We start from the raw sequence: 9,143 nt of genomic DNA, 5'->3' as shown, positions 1-9,143 counted from the left end.
TTACAGAGAGTGGCATAAGATTTATCCCTGACCCCAGATCACATAGAGCTTTTTCAAAGCTCATGGTGCCAATGGTACAAGGTATTAAGAACTTGCCAGGATCTTGTTTCTTTTGAGGTAGAGTTTTCTGAATCCAAGTATCTAGTTCACTAATGAGCAAGGGGGGTTCACTTTCCCAAGTCTCATTACCAAACAGCTTGGCATTCAGCTTCATGATAGCTCCTAAATATTGAGCAACTTGCTCTCCAGTCACATCTTCATCCTCTTCAGAGGAAGAATAGTCTTCAGAGCTCATGAATGGCAGAAGGAGATTTAATGGAATCTCTATGGTCTCTAGATGAGCCTCAGATTCCTCTAGATCCTTAATAGGAAACTCCTTCTTGCTTGAAGGACGTCCCAGGAGGTCTTCCTCACTAGGATTTTCGTCCTCCTCCTCCCTAGTGCATTCGGCCACTTTGATCAAATCAATGGCCTTGCACTCTCCTTTTGGATTCTCTTCTGTATTGCTTGGGAGAATACTGGGAGGAGTTTCAATAACTTTCTTACTTAGCTGGCCCACTTGTGCCTCCAAATTTCTAATGGAGGATCTTGTTTCATTCATGAAACTGAAAGTGGCCTTTGACAGATCAGAGACAATATTGGTTAAATTAGAAGTGTTTTGTTCTGAATTCTCTGTTTGTTGCTGAGAAGATGATGGATATGGCTTACTATTGCTCAGCCTATTGCGTCCACCATTGTTAAAGCCTTGTTGAGGCCTTTGTTGATCCTTCCAGGAGAAATTTGGATGATTTCTCCATGATGGGTTATAGGTGTTTCCATAAGGTTCACCCATGTAATTAACCTCTGCCATGGCAGGGTTCTCAGGATCATAAGCTTCTTCAGAAGCTGCCTCTCTAGTGCTGTTGGATGCATGTTACAATCCATTCAGATTTTGAGAGATGATGTTGACCTGTTGAGTCAACATTTTGTTCTGAGCCAATATGGCATTCAGAGCATCAATTTCAAGAACTCCTTTCTTCTGAGGTATCCCATTATTCACAGAATTCCTCTCAGAGGTGTACATGAATTGGTTGTTTGCAACCATGTCAATGAGTTCTTGAGCCTCTTCAGGCGTTTTCTTCAGGTGAATAGATCCACCTGCAGAGTGGTCCAGTGACATTTTCGAAAATTCAGAGAGACCATAATAGAATATATCTAATAGGGTCCATTCTGAAAACATGTCAGATGGACATCTTTTGGTCAACTGCTTGTATCTTTCCCAAGCTTCATAGAGGGATTCACCATCTTTTTGTTTGAAGGTTTGAACATCCACTCTCAGCTTGCTCAGCTTTTGAGGAGGAAAGAATTTATCCAAGAAGGCAGTGACTAGCTTATCCCAGGAGTCCAGGCTATCCTTAGGTTGTGAATCCAACCATATTCTAGCTCTGTCTCTTACTGCAAAAGGGAAAAGCATGAGTCTGTAGACTTCAGGATCAACTCCATTCGTCTTTACAGTCTCACAGATCTGCAAGAACTCAGTTAAAAACTGATAAGGATCTTCAGATGGAAGTCCATAAAACTTGCAGTTTTGTTGCATTAATGCAACTAGTTGAGGCTTAAACTCAAAGTTATTGGCTCCAATGGCAGGAATGGAGATGCTTCTTCCATCAAACTTGGATGTTGGCTTTGTGAAGTCACCAAGCATTCGCCTTGCATTATTATTATTATTATTTTCGGCTGCCATCTCCTTCTCTTGTTCAAAAATTTCTGAAAGGTTGTTTCTGGATTGTTGTAATTTAGCTTCTCTTAATTTTCTCTTCAGAGTCCTTTCAGGTTCTGGATCAACTTCAACAAGAGTGCCTTTTTCCCTGTTCCTGCTCATATGAAAGAGAAGAAAACAAGAAAAGAAAGAGGAATCCTCTATGTCATAGTATAGAGATTCCTTTATGTTAGTAGAAGAAGAAAGGGGTAGAAGAATGGAGATGGGGATTCGGATTTTTGGATGAAGAGAGGTGAAGAGAAGTGTTAGTAATTAAATAATTAAATAGAAGAAGAAAAAAGAAGGAAGATTTCGAAAATAATTTTTGAAAGAGAGGTTAGTAATTTTTGAAAATCAAAGACAAAATATAATTAAAATAAAAATTTAAAACCAAAAAGAATTTTTGAAAAAGAGGGGGAGAATTTTCGAAAATTAGAGAGGGAAAAGTAGTTAGGTGGTTTTGAAAAAAGATAAGAAACAAACAAAAAGTTAGTTAGTGATTGAAAAAGATTTGAAATCAAATTTTGAAAAAGATAAGAGGATAAGAAGTTAGATAAGATATTTTGAAATCAAATTTTGAAAAAGATAAAATTTTTTTGAAAAAGATAAGATAAAAGATAAAAAGATAAGATAAAAATTTTAATAAAAAGATATTTTGAAAAAGATTTAATTTTTAAAAAGACTCAACTAACAAGAAACTACAAGATAAGATTCTAGAACTTAAAGATTGAACCTTTCTTAACAAGAAAGTAACAAACTTCAAATTTTTGAACCAATCACATTAATTGTTAGCTAATTTTCGAAAATTTGATATAAAGATAAGAAAAAGATTTTGAAAATATTTTGAAAAAGATTTTTGAAATTTTTGAAATTTATATAAAAAAAATGAAAAAGATATGATTTTTGAAAAAGATTTTGAAAAGATAAGATTTTTAAAATTGAAAATTTGAATTGACTTGTAAGAAACAACTAATTTTGAAAATTTTTGACCAAGTCAACCCAAAATTTTCGAAATTTTGGAGGGAAATAAGGAAAAGATATTTTTTTTGTTTTTTTGAATTTTTAATTATGAAAGAGAAAAACAACAAAAATATTCAATGCATGAAATTTTTAGATCAAAACAATGAATGCATGCAAGAATGCTATGAATGTCAAGATGAACACCAAGAACACTTTGAAGATCATGATGAACATCAAGAACATAATTTTGAAAAATTTTTAATGCAAAGAAAACATGCAAGACACCAAACTTAGAAATCTTTAATGCATGGAAAATATGAATGCAAAAATGCACATGAAAAACAACAAACAACACAAAACAAGAAATCATCAAGATCAAACAAGAAGACTCGTCAAGAACAACTTGAAGATCATGAAGAACACTATGAATGCATGGGAATTTCGAAAAATGCAAGAAAAAATTTTTAAAGCGTGCAATTGACACCAAACTTTAGAATTAACACAAGACTCAAACAAGAAACACAAAATATTTTTGACTTTTATGATTTTCTAATTTTTTTTTGTATTTTTATTGATTTTTTTTCGAAAAACATTTTTGGAAAAACAAAAAATAAAAGAAAAAATTTTTGAAAAAGATTTTTGAAAAGAAAATTACCTAATCTGAGCAACAAGATGAACCGTCAGTTGTTCATACTCGAACAATCCCCGGCAACGGCGCCAAAAACTTGGTGGACGAAATTGTGATTTATACTTTCACACAAATCGAATAATTACACTCCTTGTGCTCGTATGGAATTCAAAAATTGGCACGAGTGGTCACAACTCCGTTCAACTAACCAGCAAGTGTACTGGGTCGTCCAAGTAATAAACCTTACGTGCGTAAGGGTCGATCCCACAGAGATTGTTGGTATGAAGCAAGCTATGGTCACCTTGCAAATCTCAGTCAGGCAGATTAAATTGGTTTATGGGTTTCGAAAATAGAAATAAGAGAATAGATTATAAAAAGGATAGAAGACTTATGCAGATTCATTGGTGGGAATTTCAGATAAGCGAATGGAGATGCTGCATGGCTTAAGGACGCCTGCTCTCCTACTGCTTCTACTCAATCCTTCTTACTCCTTTCCATGGCAAGCTTTGTATAGGGGTTCACCATCAGCGGTGGCTACTTTCAATCCTCTCGGGAAAATGATCCTATGCGGCTGTCACTCGCACGGCTAATCGTCTGGAGCATCACCCATGGTTGATGGCTACATCTCATCCTCGTAGTGAAAACTAATGCTCACGCACTCTGTCACAGTACGGCTAATCACTGGTTGGTTCCCGCTCCTACTGGAATAGAATCCCTTGATTCTTTTGCGTCTGTCACTAACGCCCAGCACTTGCAAGTTTGAAGCACGTCACAGTCATTCATTACCGGAATCCTACTCGGAATACCACAGACAAGGTTAGACTTTCCGGATTCCCAGGATCCTACTCGGAATACCACAGACAAGGTGAGACTTTCTGGATCCTCATAAATGCCGCTATCTATCTAGCTTATACCACGAAGATTCTGTTGGGGAATCTAAGAGATACACATTCAAGCTCGGTTGCATGTAGAACGGAAGTGGTTGTCAATCACGCACGTTCATAAGTGAGAATGATAATGAGGGTTACTTATCATCACATTCATCATGTTCTTGGGTACGAATGAATATCTTGGAACAAGAATAAGAGAGATTTGAATAAAAGATAATAGACTTTCATTAATACTTGAGGTACAGCAGAGCTCCACACCCTTAATCTATGGTGTGCAGAAACTCCACCGTTGAAAATACATAAGTAAAAGAGGTTCAGGCATGGCCGAATGGCCAGCCCCCTGAAACGTGATCAATGATCTCCTAAGATGAAGAATAAAACAAAACTGAGACCAAAGATGTCTAATACAATAGATAAATGTCCTATATATACTAGACTAGCTACTAGGGTTTACATGAGTAAGTAATTGATGCATAAATTCACTTCCGGGGTCCACTTGGTGTATGCTTGGGCTGAGCTTGATTAATCCACGAGCTGAGGCATCTCTTGGAGTTGAACTCTGAGTTATGACGTGTTTTGGGCGTTCAACTCCGGATCATGACGTTTTTCTGGCGTTTAACTCCAGACAGCAGCGTGTACTTGGCGTTCAACGCCAAGTTACGTCGTCAATCTTCGAATAAAGTATGGACTATTATATATTGCTGGAAAGCCCTGGATGTCTACTTTCCAACGCCGTTGAGAGCGCGCCAATTGGAGTTCTGTAGCTCCAGAAAATCCATTTCGAGTGCAGGGAGGTCAGATTCCAACAACATCAGCAGTCCTTTTGTCAACCTTCTTCAGAGTTTTGCTCAAATCCCTCAATTTCAGCCAGAATTTACCTGAAATCACAGAAAAACACACAAACTCATAGTAAAGTCCAGAAATGTGAATTTAACATCAAAACTAATGAAAACATCCCTAAAAGTAGCTCAAACTTACTAAAAACTATCTAAAAACAATGCCAAAAAGCGTATAAATTATCCGCTCATCACAACACCAAACTTAAATTGTTGCTTGTCCCCAAGCAACTAAAAATCAAATAGGATAAAAGAAGAGAATATACTATAAATTCCAGAATATCAATGAATATTAATTTAATTAGATGAGCGGGACTTGTAGCTTTTTGCTTCTGAACAGTTTTGGCATCTCACTTTTTCCTTTGAAGTTTAGAATGATTGGCTTCTCTAGGAACTTAGAATTTCGGATAGTGTTAGTGACTTTCCTAGTTAAGCATGTTGATTCTTGAACACAGCTACTTATGAGTCTTGGCTGTGGCCCTAAGCACTTTGTTTTCCAGTATTACCACCGGATACATCAATGCCACAGACACATAACTGGGTGAACCTTTTCAGATTATGACTCAGCTTTGCTAGAGTCCCCAGTTAGTGGTGTCCAGAGCTCTTAAGCACACTCTTTTGCCTTGGATCACGACTTTAACCACTTAGTCTCAAGCTTTTCACTTGGACCTTCATGACACAAGCACATGGTTAGGGACAGCTTGATTTAGCCGCTTAGGCCTGGATTTTATTTCCTTGGGCCCTCCTATCCATTGATGCTCAAAGCCTTGGATCCTTTTTACCCTTGCCTTTTGGTTTTAAGGGCTATTGGCTTTTTCTACTGCTCCTTCTTTTTCTTTCTATATATATATATATATATATATATATATATTTTCGCAAGCTTCCTTTTTCACTGCTTTTTCTTGCTTCAAGAATCAATTTCATGATTTTTCAGATCATCAATAACATTTCTCTTTGTTCATCATTCTTTCAAGAGCCAACAATTTTAACACTCATAAACAACAAGATCAAAAATATGCACTGTTCAAGCATTCATTCAGAAAACAAAAAGTATTGCCACCACATCAATATAATTAAATTAAATTCAAGGATAAATTCGAAATTCATGTACTTCTTGTTCTTTTGAATTAAAACATTTTTCGTTTAAGAGAGGTGAAGGATTAATGGGTTTTATTCATAGCTTTAAGGCATGGTTACATACTAATGATCATGAAGTAGAGACACAAAACATAGATAAACACAATATTAAAAACCGAAAACAGGAAGAAATAAAGAACAAGGAATGGATCCACCTGAGTGAGGGTGGCGCCTTCTTGAAGGTCCAATGGTGCTTTTTGAGCTCCTCTATGTCTCTTCCTTGCTTCTGTTGAATGATTCCTAGTAATTTTGGTGTTTCTACCCTTAGTTCCAATATTGTGTGGAGGATAACTTATTCCCTGAGGTATCTCAGGGATCTCTTGATTTGCAGCCACATATTCTACCACTGAGCTATGACGGCTTATATTCTTTCCATCTCCCAAGACTCAGAGGTGGAAGCTTTTGTCTTCCCTTTGAGGTTTCTCTGGCCTTAGGTGCCATTAATGGTAATGGAAAAGCAAAAAAAGCTATGCTTTTACCACACCAAACTTAAAATATTGCTCGCCCTCGAGCAAGAGAAGAAATAAGAGAGGAAGAAGAAGAAGAAGAAAATGGAGGTGAGTGAGGGGAGATGGATTCGGCTATATGGGTGGGATTGGGTGGGAAAGAGGAGTTGAATTGTAAAGGTAGGTGGGGTGTATGGGGAAGAGTGGATAGATGTAGGTGGTGAATGAAAAATAGAAGGAATGACTATGAATGGAAAGAGAGAGGGCGAGGTAGGTGGGGATCCTGTGAGGTCCACAGATCCTGAGGTGAAAAGAAATACCATTCCTTCACCATATAGGCATGTAAAATGCCTTCGTGCATCATTCTGGCGTTTAAACGCCCATTGGTGCACGTTCTGGGCGTTCAACGCCCATGTAATGCATTTTTCTGGCGTTGAACGCCAGTTTCATGCTTGTTACTGGCGTTCAGCGCCAGTTTGTCCTCTTTGGGCACATTCCTGGCGTTCAGCGCCAGGATGTTGCTTGTTTCTGGCGTTCAGCGCCAGAATGGTGCTCTGTTCTGGCGTTGAACGCCGGCCAGATGCACCTTACTGGCGTTGAACGCCAGCCCGTGCGTCCTCCAGGGTGAAAAATTTTTTTCTTCTGTTTTTGACTCTGTTTTTAATTTTTTTTGATTTTTTTCGTGACTCCTCATGATCATGTACCTAATAAAACACAAAATAACAATAAAATAAAAATTAGATAAATAAAATTGGGTTGCCTCCCAACAAGCGCTTCTTTAATGTCAATAGCTTGACAGTGGCTCTCATGGAGCCACAAGGTGATCAGGTCAATGTTAGTGTAGTCCCAACACCAAACTTAGAGTTTGGATATGGGGTCTTAACACCAAACTTAGAGTTTGGTTGTGGCCTCACAACACCAAACTTAGAGTTTGACTGTGTGGGCTCTTCTTGACTCTGAACTGAGAGAAGCTCTTCCTGCTTACTCTCTTCTGTCACAGAGGGATGGCCATGTGCCTCAAACACAAGGTAGTCCCCATTCAATTGAAGGACTAACTCACCTCTATTGATATTTATCACAGCTCCTGCTGTGGCTAGGAAAGGTCTTCCTAGGATGATGCATTCATCATCTTCCTTCCTAGTGTCTAGGATTATGAAATCAACAGGGATGTAAAGGCCTTCAACCTTTACTAGTACGTCCCCTACTATTCCATAGGCTTGTCTCAATGACTTATCTGCCAATTGCAATGAGAACAAGGCAGGTTGTACCTCAATGATTCCCAGCTTCTCCATTACAGAGAGTGGCATAAGATTTATCCCTGACCCCAGATCACATAGAGCTTTTTCAAAGCTCATGGTGCCAATGGTACAAGGTATTAAGAACTTGCCAGGATCTTGTTTCTTTTGAGGTAGAGTTTTCTGAATCCAAGTATCTAGTTCACTAATGAGCAAGGGGGGTTCACTTTCCCAAGTCTCATTACCAAACAGCTTGGCATTCAGCTTCATGATAGCTCCTAAATATTGAGCAACTTGCTCTCCAGTCACATCTTCATCCTCTTCAGAGGAAGAATAGTCTTCAGAGCTCATGAATGGCAGAAGGAGATTTAATGGAATCTCTATGGTCTCTAGATGAGCCTCAGATTCCTCTGGATCCTTAATAGGAAACTCCTTCTTGCTTGAAGGACGTCCCAGGAGGTCTTCCTCACTAGGATTTTCGTCCTCCTCCTCCCTAGTGCATTCGGCCACTTTGATCAAATCAATGGCTTTGCACTCTCCTTTTGGATTCTCTTCTGTATTGCTTGGGAGAATACTGGGAGGAGTTTCAATAACTTTCTTACTTAGCTGGCCCACTTGTGCCTCCAAATTTCTAATGGAGGATCTTGTTTCATTCATGAAACTGAAAGTGGCCTTTGACAGATCAGAGACAATATTGGTTAAATTAGAAGTGTTTTGTTCTGAATTCTCTGTTTGTTGCTGAGAAGATGATGGATATGGCTTACTATTGCTCAGCCTATTGCGTCCACCATTGTTAAAGCCTTGTTGAGGCTTTTGTTGATCCTTCCAGGAGAAATTTGGATGATTTCTCCATGATGGGTTATAGGTGTTTCCATAAGGTTCACCCATGTAATTAACCTCTACCATGGCAGGGTTCTCAGGATCATAAGCTTCTTCAGAAGCTGCCTCTCTAGTGCTGTTGGATGCATGTTACAATCCATTCAGATTTTGAGAGATGATGTTGACCTGTTGAGTCAACATTTTGTTCTGAGCCAATATGGCATTCAGAGCATCAATTTCAAGAACTCCTTTCTTCTGAGGTATCCCATTATTCACAGAATTCCTCTCAGAGGTGTACATGAATTGGTTGTTTGCAACCATGTCAATGAGTTCTTGAGCCTCTTCAGGCGTTTTCTTCAGGTGAATAGATCCACCTGCAGAGTGGTCCAGTGACATTTTCGAAAATTCAGAGAGACCATAATAGAATATATCTAATAGGGTCCATTCTGAAAAC

The 9,143-nt window shown here is 38.4% G+C and overlaps 1 non-coding gene across 1 annotated transcript; it reads left to right on the top strand.

Moving 5' to 3' along the window:
* The first annotated feature begins 1,217 nt into the window (after positions 1-1,217).
* LOC112719477 (small nucleolar RNA R71) lies at positions 1,218-1,321 on the top strand. Its single transcript, XR_003161778.1, has one exon. It is a non-coding gene; the product is annotated as a small nucleolar RNA R71 (small nucleolar RNA).
* Positions 1,322-9,143: the final 7,822 nt, after the last annotated feature.

The sequence above is a fragment of the Arachis hypogaea genome, chromosome 10, assembly GCF_003086295.3.
Source record: "Arachis hypogaea cultivar Tifrunner chromosome 10, arahy.Tifrunner.gnm2.J5K5, whole genome shotgun sequence".
NCBI lineage: Eukaryota > Viridiplantae > Streptophyta > Magnoliopsida > Fabales > Fabaceae > Arachis > Arachis hypogaea.
This window is presented reverse-complemented; position numbering and strand designations above follow the sequence as displayed.